The 24,653-nt window shown below is 39.8% G+C and overlaps 1 pseudogene; it reads right to left on the bottom strand.

Annotated features, from left to right (window-relative positions):
* Positions 1 to 12,306: 12,306 nt before the first annotated feature.
* Positions 12,307 to 24,653, bottom strand: part of LOC101119058 (olfactory receptor 5W2-like) — a 44,740-nt pseudogene continuing 32,393 nt past the window's right edge.

Below are 24,653 nucleotides of genomic sequence, written 5' to 3' on the forward strand. Positions count from 1 at the left end.
ATATTAAAACTTGATAATTATTATTATTATTATTTGCTTTACAATACTGTATTGGTTTTGCCATATGTTGACATGAATCAGCCACGGGTGTACATGAATTCCCAATCCTGAAACCCCCTCCAACCTCCCACCCCATATCATCTCTCTGGATCATCCCCGTGCAATGGCCTCAAGCATCATGTATCCTGTATTTAACATAGACTGGCGAAAACCCTAATTTTTCAAATAACATGACGATTTGGGGAATCTTATGAATTTTTTAGCTAGTTACCAAATGCTTATGGTTAGCACTAGCTTATATTCATTAGTTCAATTCAGTTCAGTTCAGTCTCTCAGTCGTGTCCGACTCTTTGCGACCCCATGAATCGCAGCATGCCAGGCCTCAATGTCCATCACCAAATCCAAGAGTGCACTGAGACTCATATCCATCGAGCCCATGATGCCATCCAGCCATCTCATCCTCGGTCGTCCCCTTCTCCTTCTGCCCCCAATCCCTCCCAGAATCAGAGTCTTTTCCAATGAGTCAACTCTTCACATGAGGTGGCCAAAGTACTGGAGCTTCAGCTTTAGCATCATTCCTTCTAAAGAAATCCTAGGGCTGATCTCCTTCAGAATGAACCGGTTGGATCTCCTTGCCGTCCAAGGGACTCTCAAGAGTCTTCTCCAACACAACAGTTCAAAAGCATCAATTCTTCAGCGCTCAGCCTTCTTCACAATCCAAGTCTCACATCCATACATGACCACAGGGAAAATCATAGCCTTGACTAGATGGACCTTAGTCGACAAAGTAATGTCTCTGCTTTTGAATACACTATCTAAGTTTGTTATAACTTTTCTTCCAAGGAGTAAGCGTCTTTTAATTTCATGCCTGCAGTCACCATCTGCAGTGATTTTGGAGCCCCCAAAAATAAAGTCTGACACTGTTTCCACTGTTTCCCATCTATTTCCCAGGAAATGATAGGTCTGGATGCAATGATCTTCGTTTTCTGAAACTTGAGATTTAAGCCAACTTTTTCACTCTCTCCCTTCACTTTCATCAAGAGGCTTTTTAGCTCCTCTTCACTTTCTGCCATAGGGGTGGTGTCATCTGCATATCTGAGGTTATTGATATTTCTCCTGGCAATCTTGATTCCAGCTTGTGTTTCTTCCAGTCTAGCATTTCTCATGATGTGTTCTGCATATAAGATAAATAAGCAGGGTGACAATATACAGCCTTTACGTACTCCTTTTCCTATTTGGAAACAGTCTGTTGTTCCCTGTCCAGTTCTAACTGTTGCATCCTGGCCTGCATTCAGATTTCTCAAGAGGCAGGTTAGGTGGTCTGGTATTCCCATCTCTTTCAGAATTTTCCACAGTTTACTGTGATACACACAGTCAAAGGCTTTGGCATAGTCAATATAGCAGAAATAGATGTTTTTCTGAAACTCTCTTGTTTTTTCCATCATCCACTGGATGTTGGCAATTTGATCTCTGGTTCCTCTGCCTTTTCTAGAACCAGTTTGAACACCAGGGATTTCACTGTTCATGTATTGCTGAAGCCTGGCTTGGAAAATTTTGAGCATTAGTTTACTAGCTTGTGAGATGAGTGAAATTGTGCAGTAGTTTAAGCATTGTTTTGCATTGCCTTTCTTTGGAATTGGAATGAAAACTGACCTTTTCCAGTCCTGTGGCCACTGCTGAGTTTTCCAAATTTGCTGGCATATTGAGTGCAGCACTTTCGCAGCATCATCTTTCAGGATTTGAAACAGCTCAACTGGAATTCCATCACCTCCACTAGCTTTGTTCGTAGTTATGCTTTCTAAGGCCCAGTTGACTTCACTTTCCAAGATGTCTGGCTCTAGATTAGTGATCACATCATCATGATTATCTGGGTCGTGAAGAACTTTTTGGTACAATTCTTCCATGTGTTCTTGCCACCTCTTCTTAATATCTTCTAATTCTGTTAGGTCCATGTCATTTCTGTCCTTTATTGAGCCCATCTTTGCATGAAATGTTCCCTTGGTCTCTCTAATTTTCTTGAAGAGATCTCTATTCTTTCCCATTCTGTTGTTTTCCTCTATTTCTTTGCACTGATTGCTGAAGAAGGCTTTCTTATCTCTTCTTGCTATTCTCTGGAACTCTGAATTCAGATGCTTATATCTTTCCTTTTCTCCTTTGGTTTTCACTTCTCCTCTTTTCACAGCTATTTGTAAGGCCTCCCCACACAGCCATTTTGCTTTTTTGGGTTTCTTTTCCATTGGATGGTCTTAATCCCTGTCTCTTGTACAATGTCAAGAACAGCATTTCATGGTTCATCGGGCACTCTATCTATCATATCTAGGCCTTTAAATCTATTTCTCACTTCCACTGTATAATCATAAGGGATTTGATTTAGGTCATACCTGAATGGTCTAGCGGTTTTCCCTACTTTCTTTAATTTGAGCCTGAATTTGATAATAAGGAGTTCATGATCTGAGCCACAGTCAGCTCCTGGTCTTGTTCTTGTTGACTGTATAGAGCTCCATCTTTGGCTGCAAAGAATATAATCAATCTGATTTCGGTGTTGACCATCTGGTGATGTCCATGTGTAGAGTCTTCTCTTGTGTTGTTGGAAGAGTGTGTCTGCTATGACCAGTGCATTTTCTTGGCAAAACTCTATTAGCCTTTGCCCTGCTTCATTCCGTACTCCAAGGCCAAATTTGCCTGTTACTCCAGGAGTTTCTTGACTTCTACTTTTGCATTCCAGTCCCCTATAATGAATAGGACATCTTTTTTTGGTGTTAGTTCTAAAAGGTCTTGTAGGTCTTCATAAAACCTTTCAACTTCAGCTTCTTCAGCATTACTGGTTGGGGCATAGACTTGGATAACTGTGATATTGAATGGTTTGCCTTGGAGATGAACAGAGATCATTCTGTCGTTTTTGAGATTGCATCCAAGTACTGCATTTTGGACTCTTTTGTTGACCATGATGGCTACTCCATTTCTTCTGAGGGATTCCTGCCCGCAGTAGTAGATATAATGGTCATCTGAGCTAAATTCACCCATTCCAGTCCATTTTAGTTCTCTGATTCCTAGAATGTTGATGTTCACCCTTGCCATCTCTTGTTTGACCACTTCCAATTTGCCTTGATTCATGGACCTGACATTTCAGCTTCCTATGCAAAATTGCTCTTTACAGCATTGGACCTTGCTTTTATCACCAGTCACATCCACAGCTGGTATTGTTTTTGCTTTGGCTTCATTCTTTCATTCTTTCTGGAATTATTTCCCCACTGATCTCTAGTAGCATATTGGGCACCTACTGACATGGGGAGTTCCTCTTTCAGTATCCTATCATTTTGCCTTTTCATACTGTCCATGGGGTTCTCAAGGCAAGAATACTGAATTGGTTTGCCATTCCCTTCTCCAGTGGAACAGACTCTGTCAGACCTCTCCACCACGACCCGCCTGTCTTTGGTTTCCCCGTGGCCATGGTTTGGTTTCATTGAGTTAGATAAGGCTGTGGTCCTAGTGTGATTAGATTGACTAGTGTGCAGGCACAGGAGGGCCTAGAGGTGCTATCCCACGTTGAAGGCCAGGAACGGTGGTGATAAGGAGATGCCCCTCGTCTAAGGTAAGGAACAGTGGCTGTGTTTGCTGGAGCACTGTGAAGAGATACCCCACAAAAAGGTAAGAGAAACCCAAGTAAGATGGTAGGTGTTGCAGGAGGGCATCAGAGGGCAGACACACTGAAACCATATTCATTAGTACAGAAAGTATACGGCCGGCGTCCAGCCCTGGTTGATCCAGGGTAATTCGAAGCGGGGACAGTGTGGCGAAGAAAAACTTATTTATTTAGAAATATAAAAGAAATTAGGAAGAAATAGCATAGTAGCAAAATTTAGTGGAGAAAAGAGGCTGAATAACTTGGTTCACATGGAAAACCAATAAAGTTCCAAGACAAGGAACTTGCACCATCTACTTTAGGCCACTGGCGTCCTCTTGAATAGCAGGGGGTGCCCCGCCTGGGCTTCCTCTAGTGTGGATTTTAAAAGCTGGGGCAAGTAAGTATACATGGCGAGCCTCCATGCCCCAGATGAGAATCCAGCCTGAAAAAAGAGTAAAGACACAGGGGAAACCAGTCCAGTGACTGGCCCGTCCTCTATTGTTGTGAAGGCTTTTTATACCTTTTTTTGTACATAGTGATGAATGGATAATATAAAATTATGCAGCATCAGCAGACCTGACTCTTATCGAGACCAGTCTTTCTCTCTGCATACCTAGTTGTATACAGAAGTCTTAGGTGATTTACATCATCTTCTGGCCAGAAGGCCAATTAACATTTTATGGCCCTTTTCTGATAAGTGTTTGTCAACCAGAAGGCTTCTTTATATTTTTATTCCCAAAGTCTGCTGCCACTCTCAGAAAGCACTAAATAAAGTTACATTCTTACATAGCAAGGATGCAACAATTTATAACAAGTAAAAGGAGTACAGTGATTTATAAAAAGAAAAGTAAGTAACTCAAAAGTCTAGTGTTGCTAACATCAAAAGTACTATATTTCTATTTCTGCATCCTGATTACATTGATTGATATCCTCCCAGGTGCCTAAAAGATAAAGAATATGGAGGCCTGGCAGCAGTCATAAGTCAACAGTGAAAACCATCACCAATATAATTTTTAACTCTTTAGAAAAGGTTCTGTATCTTTAAGATGCTTTAAGCTTTGTGCTTCTTGCAGTTGGGGGGCTGTAAGCAATTCACAAGTTGTAAAAAGTCCAGGGGAACCTGTCAGGCAAGGTAGAGAGCCATCAAAGGGGTTTGAGCTGAAACATTCCTTTCATATGCAGGAGACTGTTAACTGGAGCCCTAAGTTAATTCCTTTTAGAAGCAGAAGAGTGGAAAGCACAGTACAATAAAATAAAGCCAACTCTGATTTTTGTGGGTAGATGTTCAGGAAAACTCGGGGGAACCCCTGAAGCCTGATCATGCCTTTGTGTTTTGTCGGGCTTCCTTCCTCATGACTTTTGCCATGGGCAGGATTCCTCACGCTGGCTCCCAGCATCTCCCCATTTCTTTTTATTTTTTGAAACAGCCAGGTGTAATTCAGTTGTGAAATTCTAAATGCTCCTTCGAAGACAATACAAGGAAGAATGCTCTGACAATACAAGGAAGGATGATTATGAGGAGCAAGATTAGGGCACCCATAGCAACATAGCTAAGAATAGTAGACAGAATAGTCTTTCCAGAAATGAATTTAGAGAAGGTGTGGAAAAAGTCATTAGCTGCTCCTGCCGCAGTAAAATCTAATCAGGAGTGTTTCATGGTCTCTATCTGACCGTGAAGTTTTCCCAAATCCAAACCAATGTTGGAGCCGTTATATTCCCTTGAAACATGATTCTCATTTCCCTCCTAGCCACAATCTGTCTCATTTACCCTCAGGGGTGTCACACAAGTCTACTGCAGTCGGCACAATAAGACAACGTTAACTCTACTTTCAAAACCTACAATTCAGTCTCAACATGCATCATTGCTTCCTCTAGGGCATCCGTCCCCACTTCTTACTTCCTTTCTACAACTTCCTGTGTTGCCAACACCAAAGAAACATTCCCAGACATAGTATCAACATACTGGGCAGTATGCACTTGTTGAGTCGATGGTGTTGCTGCCAAAGTAACAATAACAGTAACGGTAACAGTTGATGTTACGCAGCAAGACCATAATTATCATACCAATAAGTGGTTACAGTTACAGGCACCATAAGATAGGGTTTTAGAACCACAAAAGAACAAACATTATAGTGAGGAGTTAAGATGAAAGCATACATTGTTCACAAGTTATTACATTAGGTCCATTTGTACATTAAGATTTCCAGAATCATTGGTGAAAAGAAAAACATAAAGAGAGGGTAAACAAGCCAAAATAGAGTAAACAGAGTCATTTTCTGGTTGGAGTTTGCACTGCAGCAGCTGTCAGTCCTGCTGGGATCTCCATGTTTGTCTTGCCTCTCCTGCCGGAGGGCGTGGCGGCCTTCGCCCCACCCTCTGCTGAACCCGTGTTGGGTCTAGCGGCAGCCACGCGAGACAAAAAATTGCACAAAAAGTATACAGTTTCCATATATCTCCTCTCTCTATCAACCCTCTATCCCATAGTTTTGCAGATGGATGCTGGCACTGCTGCCAGCTGTGAGTGCGGCTCCCTGGGTCCCGTCAGTCAGTCAGGTTGGCCCCAGCCGTGGCTCTCGGCCCGTGGCTGTTTCCTGCAGCAGTGGCAGCAAAGGAGTTCCCTTTTTCTTTTGTGGTGAATCAGGTGTCTGGTGAACTGTGACATGGCGAATCTGTCCTGTGGAAAATATACAAGCACATCCTCGACCTCCAGTTAACGGGTTGGGACCTTTCCATTGTCTGGAGAGGAGGTACTTCTACTTTACCAATGGCTTTACATTTTGTCGTTCTGGACGAATCAGCATTTAATTTATTACAAAGAGAGCATGTTGTAAAATCTGATGGGAGAAAACTGCTTAAATTCTCCTTTCTTAATTTTTGAATTAGCAAAGCTTGTGAGGGTAAATGATGTAGAATTTGATCACAATAATTTCCTATAGCAATCTGCCAATCATCATCAAACATCTGAAAAGCATCAAGTTGTTCTCTGTTAAATGGAATTTACAATTTTGATTCTTTACCAAACAATTTAATAAATCAATATACTTGAATTAATCTTTATAATTAACATATTAATTAATATATATTGCAACAATACAATGTGCACACAACTAATACCAACTGACACAAACCAATGCACTGTAATAAAGTATGTCACACACACGCAATATAATTATACAGTATATACAACATATATCATCACAGCACACCATTCTTTACCAATTAATATCATCCACATACACATTATATTACTGCAATACATATATTATAATATAATTATACAGTATATATCTGATATGCATATATAGTATACATATTAATTTATATACCAATTAATTAAGTATAGATTTATAAACAAAATTAGGTATACCTTCTTTTTTTTTTTTTCACTGTGTAATTCCTTTATTTTCTGCATATTAGTGCTTTTCCAACCCTACAACCATAAAGAACACAATTCCAAGTACTATACTTTTTAGTTTGGGGAGATCACAGTCTACAGACTCATTTACTTATATTAGACAAGATTAACCCATTCAACTTATTGCAGTTTTTAAATGCACATAAAATACAGAAATTGAAAATTGATGCAATTCAACAAAATCTTAAGGATCTTATTTTTAAAATTCTTAGATTGTAATTTTTTTCTGCAGGCTTAATTACCGGTCCTCACCATCACCAATGGTTATGGCCCAGTTTAGCTACACCAATTTATCAACCTTTTATATCCTTGAAGATAACATAAGCGAAAATTACAATTTCTTATCAAAAGGTTTAGAGTTTTCCAAATTTTAAGTATTTTTTCTCCCTCCTCCCCCCACCTTAAGACATTTCAAATAAACTAAAAATAACCACATCTCACCTACAACAGTTTTTAGCAATCATTTGATGTATAAAATTTTAACTATGCCCCCAGTTATTTTAAGACACAAAAAATGGCTGCCTACCAATATGTCTTGTTACAAGTTAGAAATACTACATTTAAGAATAAAGTAAAAAAAAATAAAATAAAAATAAAATAAAAGTTAAAAAAAATAGGAATTAACATGAGGGTTTTAAGTTTCTTCCAGTTTAGGCATTTATACCTTTGTGCTTGTCACTTCAGGATGTTACTGTAACATTGATATTTGTATAACTCATGTTTATGTACCTTATATGCAATCCTTTAAAACTCTAGTAATTTAAAACACTAGTAGGTACACCTTTATTATATTTTATTTATACCCATACCCAATTAGGCAAACTGTAATTAGGCAAATATAATTTTATGTATTTATAACAATACATAAAATATTGTCAATTGTACCACCTATTGATAAATAAGAAATTGAGAAATCCCTTTTCTGAGCAACTCCTATTTGAGACAGCACGTCCCTCCCCCAGAGGGTAAAGGGAAGCAAAGGAACTACATAGAGTTTGGAAAGTTTCACAGGTATCTTCAAACTGCCAATTTAATATTTTTGAACTTTTAGCTACTGTGGGGGCTTGAGGGCAAATGAAACAAAATTTGACCCCTGAAATCTATCAGGGCAACTCGCCAGTCATCACTATTTTGTAAAAGACTTGCAATTGACCCTCATTGAATGGAATTACTATATTTGTTACTTCTTTTCCAAGAAGTTCCACACTTCTTTTTCTTCCTTTTAAAATTAATTGTGTCACCAAGTTGGGATAAGATAAAACTATTTTTCTTGGGGTCACTGGCAGATGGAACCAATGAGCCCTCTTATCACAAGCATCCTGTTTTGTGGCAAGAATAAATTAATCTCATCTTTTGGTAATATTAATCTTAATTAACTGATCATTTAAAGCCTCATCCACTTTAACAAAAGCCAACTCTGTCACACTAGTCAACTTTCTTTTAGAACTGGGATTAGGATTGTGTTTTAAGCAATCAAACAAAAGGCTTTAAATCTGCAGTAGTCAGTTTTAAATGTGGGCATATCAAATTAATATCCCATAATAATTTCTGGAAATAATTTATAGTTAGTAAACAATCTCTCTGTAGCTTTAAAGGGGCATTATCAGTTTTTAAACTTTTGGCAGATTGAAATATGAGAAGCAAGTAAAGAGCTGTTACACAATATCTTTATAAGCTTTTCCAATTATCCTTCTATAACCCAAATCTGGTCTATAGCTCTTTAGGTGACAAGTAACTATCTAATCTTTGCTTGAATACCTCCAGCAATGGGGAACTCACTACTCATCAAGGTTTTAAACTCTCTCTCACCTTTTCTTCTACAGCATTCCTATCCTGCATACCACTTTCTCTAATCTCACCAATTAATTTTCAGTAGTATGTGTTGGCCAGGAGCTGGGCCAGTCTTTCCCAGCAATGCAAGAAACATCTGCTCTAGTGTCTAACAGCCATGACTTTTTATTTCTTTAAATTAAAAAAAAATCTATTAAAGGCCTAGAAGCTGTAATTTTCTGCACCCAAAAAGCTAGATCACTAGATTTAAATCCTTTGGGACCCCTAGCTTGAGAAGTCAAGGTTTTTCCTGTCTGATAATAAGATAAAAGCAAAAGCTGTGTTATTCCTTAACCTTTATTAATTTGCACAGTTTTAGCATGCAGCAACATCAAAACTTTAATTTCATCAGTATAATCAGAATCTACTACACCAGACACCACTGAAATGCTTTGGAAAAAAAAGCAAGCTACGCCCTAGCACAAGTCTTACAATGTCCTCAGGCAGGGGGCCAGCCACTCCCATTGGAATCAGAGTAACTGGCACATCAGGGGTTAATATTGTTGCCTTCGTGGAGCTGAGGTCTAGTCCTGAGCTACCTGGGGTTAACTGGCAGGGCTTGTCTTGTCGTCTCTGTTTAGCAGAACATTGCCGGCAAAAATGTTCCATTTGGCCTCAAGAGAAACATTTTTTATTTATAAAATCCTTATTATTATGATTATTTTTCTTTCTTTTTCTCTTCTTTTTCTCTTTCTCTCTCTCTCTTTTTTTTGTTTGGGTGAGGCCCTCCTAAGGGGATTTTTTAAAAGCTCATTTTTAAAATGAGCAGGCTCTGTTTTAAAAGCTTATTTTTTAAAAATTCTGCCTATCTTTTTCAACTTTAAGCAATGTTCTGGGAGGTTTTGGAGGCAAAGTGGGGAATTCTTAAACCCTGGGGAGGTGCAGTCGGAGGTGGTGGTCAGTCATCTTAAATCAGAAAATGTTGGATAAATTTTTTAAGGTTTGTGTAGAGGGGGAGGGAGCTCGACAGGGCTCCCTGCTTCAGTGTCCTGTAAGCACTCTTCTACCTTGGGAGGAAGTCTCACTCCTTTTCTTTGTCAATGGCAGAAAATATGATCTGTGTAGAAGGTGGAGACCCACTACCATCCACCGATATAGCCTCTCCCATAGGCTGTCTACAGCCTCATGACAGGGGTCCAGAACATTTTTAATCATATTCCACAGAGCAAAAGCATCTACAGAAACATTTTTTGGCTCATGTAAAGTATAAGAAGTTTTTAGCTGCTTTTCCACCTTCGTCCAAGTATCCAAAATAACAGTGTCTTTTTCTGGAAACTAACGACATTGCTGTTATACAAATTTTAAAAGAAATTGAAAACTAGCCTTTTTATCTTTATCTTTTGTTTAAGAGTTGCAAAATTACTTCTATAAAGAGTTGTCATTCTTTTGACTCATTGTTACCCATGTCAGAAAATTAAGTCTTATAGAAAATCTGCCTTGTCAAGGTTTTACCTTAGCCAAGGGGGGTTTTCTTTTAAACCCATAAAAGTCTGCCTTGTCAAGGTTTTTACCCTTGCCAAGGGGGGTTTCTTTCAACCTGTCCACCCTTCGCTATGAGGGGATTTCTTTCAACTCGTTGGTTTCTTTCAACCGTTCAACTGGGTTTCTTTCAACCCCAAATTCCCCACCCCTCTTTCACTACCTATCTTATGCTGGGGGGTCCGCGACACCCTGAGTGGGGTCCTAGCCATCCCAAAAACTGCACACTGGGGGAGACCTACCTTCGAATAGCCTGTTCTGGACACCACTTGCTGGGGTCCAGCCTTGGTGGATCCAGGGTAACTTGAAGTGGGGACAGCATGGTGAGGAAAAACTTATTTATTTAGAAATATAAAAGAAATTAGGAAGAAATAGTATAGTAGGAAAATTTAGTGAAGAAAAGAGGCTGAATAACTTGGTTTACATGGAAACCCAATAAAGTTCGAAAATAAGGAACTTGCACCATCTACATTAGGCCACCAGCGTCCCCTTGAATAGCGGGGGGTGCCCACCTTGGACTCCCTCTCACGTGGATCTTAAAATCCAGGGCAAGTAGGTATACATGGCGAGCCTCCACGCCCCTGATGGGAATTCAGCCAGAAAACAGAGTAAAGACACAGAGGAAACCAGTCCAGTGACTGGCCCGTCCTCTATTGTTGTAAAGGCTTTTTATACCTTTTTTTGTACGTAGTGATCAATGGGTAATACAAAATTATGCAGTGTCAGCAGCCCTGACTCTTATCGAGACCAGACTTTCTCTCTGCATACCTAGTTGTATACATAAGTCTTAGGTGATTTACATCATCTTCTGGCCAGAAGGCCAATTAACATTTTATGGCCCTTTCCTGATAAGGGTTTGTCAACCAGAAGATTTATTTGTGTTGTTCTTCCCAAAGTCTGTTGCCACTCTCAGAAAGCACTAAATAAAGTTACATTCTTACATAGCAAGGATACAACAATTTATAACAAGTAGAAGGAGTACAGTGATTTATAAAGAGAAAAGCAATTAACTCAAAAGTCTAGTGTTGCTCACATCAAAACTTCTATATTCCTTTTTTTTAACTATTATATTCCTATTTCTGCATCCTGATTACATTGATTGATATCCTCCCAGGTGCCTCAAAGATAAAGAATATGGAGGCCTGGCAGCAGTCATCGAGTCAACAGTGAAAACCGTCACCAGTATAATTTTTAGCTCTTTAGAAAAGGTTCTGTATCTTTAAGATGCTTTAAGCTTTGTGCCTCTTGTGGTTGGGGGGCTGTAAGCAATTCACAAGTTGTAAAAAGTCCGGGGGAACCTGTCAGGCAAATTAGAGAACCATCAAAGGGGTTTTAGCTGAAACATTCCCTTCTTATGCAGGAGACTGTTAGCTGGAGCCTTAAGTTAATTCCTTTTAGAGGCAGAAGAGTGGAAAGCACTGAACAATAAAATCAGGCCAACTCTGGTTTTTGGGGGTAGAATTTCAGGAAAACTCAGGGGGACCTCTGAAGACAGATCATGCCTTTGCGTTTTGTCAGGCTTCCTTCCTCATGACCTTTGCCATGGGCGGAATTCCTCATGCTGGCTCCCGGCAGTATAGTACATGCCATAGAATATTAAAAAAAAAAAAAAAAGTTAAAACATTGGTCTGTGTAAACACATGAGAAGTATCTAGTAATTGAAATAGTACATAAGTGAAAGTATGAATCAATACGATGTGGGAAAATTAGAACACTCAGGAAAGTTTTCAACAAAGAGGACATGCCATATATAAATTCTTGATACATATGAGCACGCTGTATTTGGAAGGTGTAACGTTTCTAAAATCTGGGCTTTATAACCAATGCTTATTATTAAATTACATATTTAGTGAGATAACTTCTTTTCTCTTGTATGATGCAACATAATTTTACAGAGACAAAAACCACAATGTGTGTGTTTTCCTGTGTGTGAAATATGAACATTAAGCATCATCTTTTAAGTCCCCCCCCCCCGCCCCAGGGCTTGTTTCACATCCTTGTTTCTTAGGCTGTAAACCAGAGGGTTTAACATTGGAATCACTAGAGTATAAAACAGTGAAGTCATTTTGTCTTGATCTAGAGAGTAGGATGAACTTGGCCTGAAATACATAAGGAGAATAGTTCCCTGGAAAATCGCCACTGCAGTTAGGTGAGAAGTGCAGGTAAATAATTCTTTGAACCTCCCCTCTACAGAGCGGATCTTCAAGACTGAAAGGATGATATAAAAATAAGAGACAAGAACTCCTGAAATGGTACTCGGTTCAATGAAGCCAAAAACAAGGAATAATGCCAACTCATTGACCTGTATATCAGAGCAGGAAAGGAGGAAATGTGGGGGCAAATCACAGAAGAAATGGTTAATCTCATTTGACGCACAGAAACATAAGTGGAATGCTAATGTTGTGTGTATCAGAGCATCTGTCATCCCCACCAGGTAAATCCCAGCCACGAGCAGGGAGCACACCCTATTGGACATGCTGACAGCATAGAGCAAGGGGCTACTGATGGCCTGTATTGGTCACAGGCCATCACTGCCAGCAGGAGATACTCAGAATCTGCAAAGATACAGAAGACCAAGAATTGTAGAGCACAACCATAGAAAGAGACTGACTTGTTCTTGGCAAATATGTCCACCAGCATCTTAGGGCCAATGGCTGTGGAATAGCAGAGGTCACAGAAGGAGAAGTGGCTGAGGAAAAAGTACATGGGTGTGTGCAGCTGGGGATCCATCCTAATCAGGGTTATCATTGCAAAATTTGCCAGAAGATTGATGAGATAAACAAGGAGAACCATCATAAATAGAGTCACTTTGTCCTCGGTGTTCTCAGTAATTCCCAAGAAAATAAATTCAGTCGTGGAGGTGTAACTGTCTCAGTCCAACCTTCTTTGTTCTTGTTTATACTCTTAGAAAAAAAAAATATATATATATATATAAAACAAAGATACATGGATAGGTAATATTTCTTCACATCTTCAAAATATCATAAAGCAGAGCACATTTCTTTCTATAAATGTGTTTTTGTATTCAGAAAAGCATCCAGTCATGTGCCCATTATTTAAGGGGCTATCTATTGGGGCTTCTCTGTTGGTTCAGACACAAAAGAATCTGCCTGCAACATGGGAGACCCAGGTTTGATCCAAAAGTCAGGAAGCTCCCTTGGAGAAGGGAATGACACTCACTCCAGTGTTCTTGCCTAAAGAATTCCATGGACAAAGGAGGCCGGTGGGCTACAGTTCTTGGGGTCACAGAGTCCAGCATGACTGAGTGACTAACACTTCTTCAGCTATCTATTACCCAATAACAAAAATCAACTAGAATAGACTGTTGAGAAACTGAACCAAATCTATTATGTCATTTATGAGCCATGTTACTTCCTACAAGGTCATGTTAGAGTCTGATTTTTTTTTAATCTCAATTGATAGATTTGAATTAATTTACTTCTCTTTTCCTCTTCAAAATCATATGAACAAGATTCTAATGTATTAGAGATGTTGAGCTGTAAGACAGGGCTAATGAGTCTCTATACTTGAAAATATTTACATGGAAACAAAATGGGATTGCAGTTATAATGCTTCTCACTACATGATTGGTTTAAGAATATTTGTATTAATTCCTGGAATAATGACCATGCCACTGAACAATAATAATGATCACTATTTTTGCTACTGGTTTTATGTTGTGTTTAATAGTGAGACATCTAAGTATTATCAACCTTTATTCCTGGTAATTTATTATTGATTTGTCACAATACTTGTTACCCCTTTGCAGAGATAGTTGTCAAAAATCAAGTCACTTGATGAATGAAAGAAAAGATCTAAAAGGAATTGAAAACAATAGAACACATTTGCATCTGTTTGGATTTTAAATGGGCTCTAATATTGTAAAATGGAAATGAGATCAGAGACAATACATTCTTCTGACAGACACATACCCTCTCTTACGTATGTGTCTTTGTGTGTGTTGTCTTGTTTGATATTTTTAAATTGGAGTAAAATTGCTTTACAGTGTTGTGTTGGTTTCTGCCATACAGCAAAGCAACTCAGCCATAATTATAAATATATTTCCTCCCTCTTGACTTGTATATGTGTTTGATATATATGAGAATAAAATACATTTAATGAACTTCTTCCTTAAGCCTTAATAGATTCGACATTTTTTTCACATGAGCATTAATTTGCAAGTTTTTATTTTTACTGTGGTAGTTGTATTATTTTTTAAACAAAATGAAACTAACCTTCAGTTCATGTATACATTTATCCAATGATAAAAATAGTAAAAGATTTTTTTTGTGAGCCAACAAAAAAAATAAAATCATTAAGAAGTTATATTGTGGTTATTAACAAGTTCAGGAAGATGGTTCCCAATCAGAGAAATCAATATCATTTCTGGCAAATAAATGCAGAGTTAATTTAATTGTGTAAGCAGTCATAAATGTTTCACTTACAAATACATTTATTTTTTCTCAAAAAGTTATTTCCTCTTATATTCTTTAAGATAGGACCTGGAAACCTACCTGAAATGAGCAGGTCTTGAGTAGCTAAATGGTAATAAGCAGATGGTCTTTTATTTTACCAGGTATATGGGGACTTAAATCCCTGAGTTACTGCCCTTAGGTTTGCTGTTAGCAAACATTTCATTAATTATGTTTCTGCTTCTGTGTATTCCCCTGTGAATTCAGAAACAACTTTGCAAAGGCTGAGTTTTGAAGCTTCACTGTTGCTGCCAAATTGATCTATGTTAGAAGAAAATAACAATTTGTTTATATGGAGTGCTTCACGGTTACCCTGAAACTATCCCCTCCTTATCCAGTCAAAGAGGAAACCTAATGAAACTCAGAAAGATCCTCCATCCATCATTTTTAACCCCCTTGGATTGGTCATTATGTCTTTGAAACAGTCTCCTTCACTACATTATTTAGGAATATTGCTACACTTTGACCATATTTTCTTTTTTTATTGAAATACGAGGCATATACCATACAATTGATCTTTCTTATGTAAGTATACAGTTCTTGTTTTTACTGTTTTTTATTATACTTTCAAGATTGTTCAATTATCTCCAGTGTCTATATCCAGAATATTTTCATCATTTCAGTAAGTAATCCCCACCTGCTAACCAACAGTTTTCCTTCCTTAGCCCATAGCAACCACAATTCGATGTGGTTTCCTATTATGGATGTCTCATACAAACAGAATTATGTGATACTTTTTAAAAAAAATATGTTGTGTTCATTTGTTTATTTTATTTTCCTGTCAGCCATCTTTCCTTGTAGAAAAATTTGCATCCATGTTGCTCCACTTATCAGTGTTTTGTTTCTTCATTTTAGGACAGTAATATTTCATTTTAAAGATATAATGTACTTTGTAGATCCCTTCTTCAGTTAAATGACTATCAGGTTTTTTTTCTACTTTTCATCTATTATGAATAATGATGCTATAACAGTAGTAACAATGCTACCTTTCAAGGTAGCTTTCATCACTACACATTGTTTGAGTCTCATCCTACCACATTTGTTACAGGCATTTCATTGATGTTATGACTCCCTCACATTTCCTAAATAATGTACGTTTTCTTTCTGAATTAAATTTTATTTATATAAGAATATTTATATTACATTTAAGACCTCAGGAATAAAATCAATGATTTTTTTTCATTTCCTAAAATTTCTATCTAAATATTTATTTACTACTAAGTATAGTACTAATATTTCTGTTGATTAAAGTGGAGCCTGAGGAACAAAAATAAGAATGTAACAGTGTTCATAATTTTCTACTGATAAAGTTCATATATGCAAAGATGATTCATTTAAACAATTTTACAAAGATGATTTTTTAAATAAACAGAGCTCATAATTTTAATAAAAATGTTTTTTGCTATTATCCACATTCATTCTATGAAACAGAAGTCCCAATATTACATCCTCCTAAATTCTCCCTTCGAGACAGCAACAGAACTGAAAGAGTCAGTCAGTTCAGTCACTCAATCGTGTCTGACTCTATACTACCCCATGGACTGCAGCATGCCCAGCTTCCCTGTCCATTATTAACTCTGGGAGCTTGCTCAAGCTCATGTCCATTGAGTCAGTGACTTTGGTGCTCAAGAAAATAAAGTCTGTCATTGTTTCCATTGATTTCCCATCTATTTGCCATGAAGTGATGGAACCTGATGATGTCATCTACTCAATGGACATGAGTTTGAGTAAGCTCTGGGAGTTGGTGATGGGCAGGGAAGCCTGGCATCCTGCAGTCCATGGGCCTGCAATGAGTCAGACATGATTAAGCATTTGAACTGAACTGAACTGACTTGGTGATGCCATCCAACCATCTCATTCTCATCCTCTTCTCCTCCTGCTTTCAATCATTCCCAGCATCAAAGTCTTTTCCAATGACAATCATAGTCATTGGACACTCATTTTCCAGTGAGTCATAGTCCTGGTATCTTTGGAAGTAGCCCAATCATACCAGATACAAAGATCTTAGAGTAAGCTTTGAGTATGAGTCCCATGGACTGCAATGAGAGCAAAGCAGTCAATCCTAAAGAAAATCAGTCCTGAATATTCATTAGAAGGACTGATGCTGAAGCTGAAACTCCAATACTTTGGCCACCTGATGCAAATAACTGACTCTTTAGAAAAGACCCTGATGCTGGGAAAGGTTGAATGCAGGATGAGAAGGGGATGACAGAGGATGAGACTGTTGGATGACAGCCTAATGGACATGAGTAAGCTCTGGGAGATAATGAAGGACAGAGAGGCCTGGCATGCTGCAGTCCATTATGTCGCAATGGGTTGGACATGGGTAAGTGACTTAACAACAATAAATCCTCCATTATAAATATGTACTGCATCTTCTTTATTCATTCACCTGTTAACAGACATTTAGGTTACTTCTATGTCTTGGCTATTGTAAACAGCACTGCAGTGAACATTGGGGTAGACATATCATTTCAAACTACAGTTTTCTCTGAATATAGTCCCTGGATTGGGATGGTTAGATCATATGCTAGCTACATTTTTTTAAGTTTTTAAGGGACCTTCATACTGTTCTCCTTTGTGGTTGTACCAATTTACATTTCCACAACAGTGTGGGAGGTTTTTCTATTCTCCACATCCTCTCCTGATCTTCCTCCTGAGAAATCTGTAGGCAGGTCAGGAAGCAACTGGACATGGAACGATAGACTGGTCCCAAATAGGAAAAGGAGTACATCGAGGTTGTATACTGTTACCCTGCTTATTTAACTTATATGCAGAGTACATCATGAGAAACTCTGGGCTGGAAGAAGCACAAGCTGGAATCAAGACTGCTGGAAGAAATGTCAATAACATCAAATATGCAGATGACACCACCCTTATGGCAGAAAGTGAAGAGGGACTAAAATGCCTCCTGATGAAAGTGAAAGTGGAGAGTGAAAAAGTTGACTTAAAGCTCAACATTCAGAAAACGAATATCTTAGCTTCTGGTCCCATAACTTCATGGGAAATAGGTGGGGGAAGAGTGGAAACATTGTCAGACTTTATTTTTTGGGGCTTCAAAATCACTGCAGTTGATGATGGTAGCCATGAAATTAAAAGGTGCTTACTCCTTGGAAGAAAAGTTATGACCAACCTAGATAGCATATTGAAAAGCAGACACATTACTTTGCCAACTAAGCTCTGTTTAGTCAAGGTGATGGTTTTTCCTGTGGTCATGTATGGATGTGAGACTTGGACTATGAAGAAAGCTGAGTGCCAAAGAATTGATGCTTGTGAACTGTGGTGTTGGAGAAGACTCTTGAAAGCCACTTGGACTGCAGGGAGATCCAAGCAGTCCATTCTGAAGGAGATCAGCCCTGGGTGTTCTATGGAGGGAATAATACTGAAGCTGAAACTCCAGTACTTTGGCCACTTCATGTGAAGATTTGACTCATTGGAAAAGTCTCTGATACTGAGGGGGATTGGGGGCAGGAAGAGAAGGGGATGATAGAGGATGAGATGGCTGGATGGTATCACTGACTCTACAGATGTAAGTCTGAGTGAATTCAAGGAGATGGTGATGGACAGGGAGGCCTGGTTTACTGGGATTCACGGGATCACAAAGAGTTGGACACGACTGAGCAACTGAACTGAACTGAACCGAACCTTTCACTCATACAGCAAATCATGTGCGCCTCAGTCTCACCCTAGGGAGCCCTCTTATTCCCACATTCCAAACACATCAGGCTTGAAGGCACATCCCAGGACAGGACTGACAATCTGATTTCACTCACATGCCTCCAACATAAAAAATAAAACTCATACTCACTCTAGCAGAAAGCATTGGACTTTACTGCCATCCCAGTCATATCCACAGCTGGATGTTGTTTTTTCTTTGGCTCCATTTCTTCATTCTTTCTGGAATTATTTCTCCACTGTTCTCCAGTGGCATATCAGGCACCTACCGACCTGGGGAGTTCATCTTTCAGTCCTATCTTTTTGCCTTTTCATACTGTTCATGGGATTCTCAAGGCAAGAACAATGAAATGGTTTGCCATTCCCTTCTCCAGTGGACCATAATTTGTCAGAACTCTCCACCATGACCCATTCATCTTGGGTGGCTCTACATGGCATGGCTCATAGTTTCATTGAGTTAGAAAAGTCTGTGGTCCATATGATCAGATAGGTTAGTTTCCTGTGATTGTGGTTTCCAATCTGCCTGCCCTCTCATGGAGAAGGATAAGAGGCTTACTGAAGTTCCCTAATGGGAGACTGAGTGATGGGGAAAGTGGGTCTTTTTATGATGGGTGGAGTGATGCTCAGTAAATTTTTAGTATATGTGCTGCCGAAGCGAGCACTCTCAGTAAATTTTTAATCCTATTTTCTGTTGAAGGGTGGGGTTGTGTTCTGCCCCTGTTATTTAGCTGGGGCCAAATGTTCGAGGTCACTGGTGGCCGGGAGGAGACACCCCACGTCCGAGGACAGGGGCAGCAGCCGAGAGGAGCTACCCTGCATCCGAGGCCAGGGGCGGTGGCCGAGGGGAGCTACCCTGCATCCGAGGCCAGGGGCAGTGGCCGAGGTGAGCTACCCCACGTCCGAGGTCAGGGGCGGCCAGGAGAAGCTACCTCGCACCCGAGGCCAGGGGCAGTGGCCTGGAGGAGCACCCGAGAAGCAGTGGCTGTGCGGGCATAGGAGGGCCTGGAGGAGCTATCACAAGTTGAACGTCAGGAAGGGCGGTGGTAAGGAGATACCCCTCGTCCAAGGTAAGGAGCAGCGGGTGTGCTTTGCTGGAGCAGCCGTTCTCTTACCCTACAACCAAGGTAAGAGAAACGGGGCAGACACACTGAAACCATACTCACAAAAAACTAACCAATCTAATCACATTAGGACCACAGCTTGTCTAACTCAATGAAACTAAGTCATGCCCCCCGGCAACTCAAGATGGGCGGGTCATGGTAGAGAAGTCTGACAGAATGTGTTTCACTGGAGAAGGGAATGGGAAATCACTTGAGTATTCTTGCCTTGAGAACCCCATGAACAGTATGAAAAGGCAAAATGATAGGATACTGAAAGAGGAACTCCCCAGGTCAGTAGGTGCCCAATATGCTACTGGAGATCAGTGGAGAAATAACTCCAGAAAGAATGAAGGGATGAAGCCAAAGCAAAAACAATACCAGCTGTGGATGTGACTGGTGATAGAAGCAAGGTGTGATGCTGTAAAGAGGAATATTGCACAGGAACCTGGAATGTCAGGTCCATGAATCAAGGCAAATTGGAAGTGGTCAAACAAGAGATGGCAAGGGTGAACATCAACATTCTAGGAATCAGAGAACTAAAACAGACTGGAATGGGTGAATTTAACTCAGATGACCATTATATCTACTACTGCAGGCAGGAATCCCTCAGAAGAAATGGAGTAGCCATCATGGTCAACAAAAGAGTCCAAAATGCAGTACTTGGATGCAATCTCAAAAATGACAGAATGATCTCTGTTCGTCTCCAAGGTAAACCATTCAATATCACAGTTATCCAAGTCTATGCCCCGAACAGTAACGCTGAAGAAGCTGAAGATGAATGGTTTTATGAAGACCTAGAAGGCCTTTTAGAACTAACACTGAAAAAAAGATGTCCTTTTCATTATAGGGGACTGGAATGCAAAAGTAGGAAGTCAAGAAACCTGGAGTAACAGGTAAATTTGGCCTTGGAATGCAGAACGAAGCAGGGCAAAGGCTAATAGAGTTTTTCCAAGAAAATGCACTAGTCATAGCAAACACCCTCTTCCAACAACACAAGAGAAGACTCTACACATGGACATCACCAGATGGTCAACACTGAAACCAGATTGATTATATTCTTTGCAGCCAAAGATGGAGAAGCTCTATACAGTCAACAAGAACAAGACCAGGAGCTGACTGTGGCTCAGACCACGAACTCTTTATTTTCAAATTCAGACTAAATTGAAGAAAGTAGGGAAAACCGCTAGACCATTCAGGTGTGACCTAAATCAAATCCCTTATGATTATACAATGGAAGTGATAAATAGATTTAAGGGCCTAGATCTGATAGATAGAGTGTCTGATGAACTATGGAATGAGGTTTGTGAAATTTTAAAGGAGACAAGGATCAAGACCATCCCCATGGAAAAGAAATGCAAAAAAGCAAAATGGCTGTCTTGAGAGGCCTTGCAAATAGCTGTGAAAAGAAGAGAGGTGGAAAGCAAAGGAGAAAAGGAAAGATGTAAACATCTGAATGCCGAGTTCCAAAGAATAACAAGAAGAGATAAGAAAGCCTTCTTCAGCGATCAATGCAAAGAAGTAGAGGAAAACAACAGAATGGGAAAGACTGAAGATCACTTCAAGAAAATTAGAGATACCAAGGGAATATTTCATGCAAAGATGGGCTCGATAAAGGACAGAAATGGTATGGACCTAACAGAAGGAGAAGATATTAAGACGACGTAGCAAGAATACACAGAAGAAGTGTACAAAAAAAATCTTTATGACCCAGATAATCATGATGGTGTGATCACTAATCTAGAGCCAGATATCCTGGAATGTGAAGTCAAGTGGGCCTTGGAAAGCATCACTATGAATAGCGCTAGTGGAGGTGATGGAATTCCAGTTGAGCTGTTACAAATCCTGAAAGATGATGCTGTGAAAGTGCTGCACTCAATATGCCAGCAAATTTAGAAAACTCAGCAGTGGCCACAGGATTGGAAAAGGTCAGTTTTCATTTCAATTTCAAAGAAAGGCAATGCAAAAGAATGCTCAAACTAACACACAATTGCACTCACCTCACATGCTAGTAAAGCAATGCTCAAAACTCTCCAAGCCAGGCTTCAGCTATACATGAACTGTGAACATCCAGATTTTCAAGCTGGTTTTATAAAAGGCAGAGGAACCAGAGATCAAATTGCCAACATCCTCTGCATCATGGAAAAATCGAGAGAGTTCCAGAAAAGCATCTATTTCTGCTTTATTGACTATGCCAAAGCCTTTGACTGTGTGAATCACAATAAACGGTGGAAAATTCTGAAAGAGATGGGAATAACAGATCACCTGACCTGCCTCTTGAGAAATCTGTAGGCAGGTCAGGAAACAACAGTTAGAACTGGACAAGGAGCAACAGACTGCTTCCAAACAGGAAAAGGAGTTTGTCAAGGCTGTATATTGTCACCCTGCTTATTTAACTTATATGCAGAGTACCTCATGAGAAACACTGGACTGGAAGAAACACAAGCTGGAATCAAGATTGCCGGGAGAAATATCAATAACCTCAGATATGCAGATGACACCACCCTTATGGCAGAAAGTGAAGAGGAACTAAAAAGCCTCTTGATGAAAGTGAAAGTGGAGAGTGAAAAAGTTGGCCTAAAGCTCAACATTCTGAAAACGTAGATCATGGTATTCGGTCCCATCACTTCCTGGGTAATAGACGGGGAAACAGGGGAAACAGTGTCAGACTTTTATTTTTTGGGTCTCAAAAATTACTGCAGATGGTGTTTGCAGCCATGAAATTAAAAGACGCTGACTCCTTGGAAGAAACGTTATGACCAACCTAGATAGCATATTCAAAAGCAGAGACATTACTTTGCCGACTAAGGTCCGTCTAGTCATGGCTATGGTTTTCCCTGTGGTCTTGTATGGATGTGAGGGTTGGACTGTGAAGAATGCTAAGTGCCGAAGAATTGATGTGTTTGAACTGTGGTGTTGGAGAAGACTCTTGAGAGTCCCTTGGACTGCGAGAGATCCAACCATTCCATTCTGAAGGAGATCAGCCCTGGGATTTCTTTGGAAGGAATGATGGTAATGCTGAAACTCCAGTATTTTGGCCACCTCATGCGAAGAGTTGACTCATTGGAAAAGACTCTGATGCTGAAAGGATAGGGGGCAGGAGGAGAAGGGGACCACAGAGGATGAGATGGCTGGATGGCATCACTGACTCGACGGACGTGAGTCTGAGTGAACTCCGGGAGATGGTGATGGACAGGGAGGCCTGGAGGGCTGCGACTCATGGGGTTGTAAAGAGTCGGACACCACTGAGTGACTGAACTGAACTGAAACTATGGTGGTGTAATGAAGATAATGGTGACCTCCTTCAATAGTTTCCATGCATGCACTGCTACAGTCAGTGCCCCAACCCTGAAGCAGGCCACTACTGACCCAGGTCTCTGCAAAAGACCCCTGGACTCTCACAAGCCATTCTGGGTTAGTCTCTTCTGTAGTCACTGCTCCTTTCTCCTGTGTCCTGGTATGTACAAGGTTCTGTTTGTGTCCTCCAAGAGTCTGTTTCCCCAGTCCAGTGTAAGTTCTGGCAGCTCTATGGTGGAGTTAATGGCGAACTCTTCCAAGATGGCTTATGCCATACCCAGATCTGCAGCACCCAGAGCCCCTGCCTCTGTGGAAGCCCACTACTCTCCCATACTTCCACGCGAGACATTCAAACACAGTTCTGTCTCAATCTCTGTTGGGAGTCTGCATCCTGGTTTGTATAAGGTATGTTTAAGCCCTCTAAGTGTCTCTGGCGGGTATTGGGTTTGATTCTAAATGCAATTTTGCCCCTCCTACCATTTTTACTGGGCTTCTTCTCTGCCCTTGGACAAGGGGTATCTTCTCACAGCTTCTCTAGTGCTGCATAGGAACCTGGAATATTAGGTCCATGAATCAAGGAAAATTAGAAGTGGTCAAACAGGAGATGGCAAGAGTGAACATCAACATTTTAGGAATCAGTTAACTAAAATAGACTGAAATGGGTGAATTTAACTCAGATGACCATTATATCTACTACTGTGGGCCAGAATCCCTTAGAAGAAATGGAGTAGCTGTCATAGTTAACAAAAGAATCCAAAATGTAGTCTCTTGGATGCAGTCTCAAAAACAACGGAATGATCTCTGTTTGTTTTCAAGGCAAACCATTCAATATTACAGCAATCCAAGTCTATGTCCCAACCAGTAATGCTGAAGAAGCTGAAGTTGAATGAGCCTATGAAGACATACAAGACCTTCTAGAACCAATACCCCCCAAAATATGTCCTTTTCATCATAGGGGACAGGAATGCAAAGTGGGAAGTCAAGAAATACCTGGAGTAACAGGCAAATTTGGTCTTAGATATACAGAATGAAGCAGAGTAAAATCAAATAGAGTATTGCCAAGATAATGCACTGGTCATAGCAGATACCTTCTTTCAAGAACACAAGAGAAGACTCTATATTTAGGCATCACCAGATAGTCAATAGGAAAATCAGATTTATTGTATTCTTTACAGCCAAAGATGGAGAAGCTCTATACACTCAGCAGAAACAAGACCAGGAGCTAACTGTGGCTCAGATCATGAACTCCTTATTGCCAAATTCAGACTTAAATTGAAGAAAGTAGGGAAAACCACTAGACCATTCAGGTATGACCTAAATCAAATCCCTTAAGATTGCACACTGGAAATGACAAATAGATTCACGGGTTTAGATCTGATACACAGAGTGCCTGAAAAACTATGGACAGAGGTTTGTGACATTGTACAGGAGGCAGGGATCAAGACCATCCCCACGAAAAATAAATGCAAAAGGAAAAATGGTAGTACGAAAGAGGCCTTACAAACAGCTGAGAAATGAAAATAAGTTAACGACGAAGGAGAAAAGGGAAGATATACCGATTTGAATGCAATGTCCCCAAGAATAGCAAGGAGAGATAAGAAAGCCTTCCTCAGCTGTCAATGCAAAGAAAAAGAGAAATATAACAGAATGGTAAAGACTAGAGAGCTCTTCAAGAAAATTAGAGATATCAAGGGAATATTTTATTCAAAGATGGGCAAAAAAAAAAAAAAAATAGAAGTGATATAGACCTAACAGAAAAAGAA

This window comes from Ovis aries, chromosome 10 (genome assembly GCF_016772045.2).
Source record: "Ovis aries strain OAR_USU_Benz2616 breed Rambouillet chromosome 10, ARS-UI_Ramb_v3.0, whole genome shotgun sequence".
NCBI classification, from domain to species: Eukaryota; Metazoa; Chordata; class Mammalia; order Artiodactyla; family Bovidae; genus Ovis; species Ovis aries.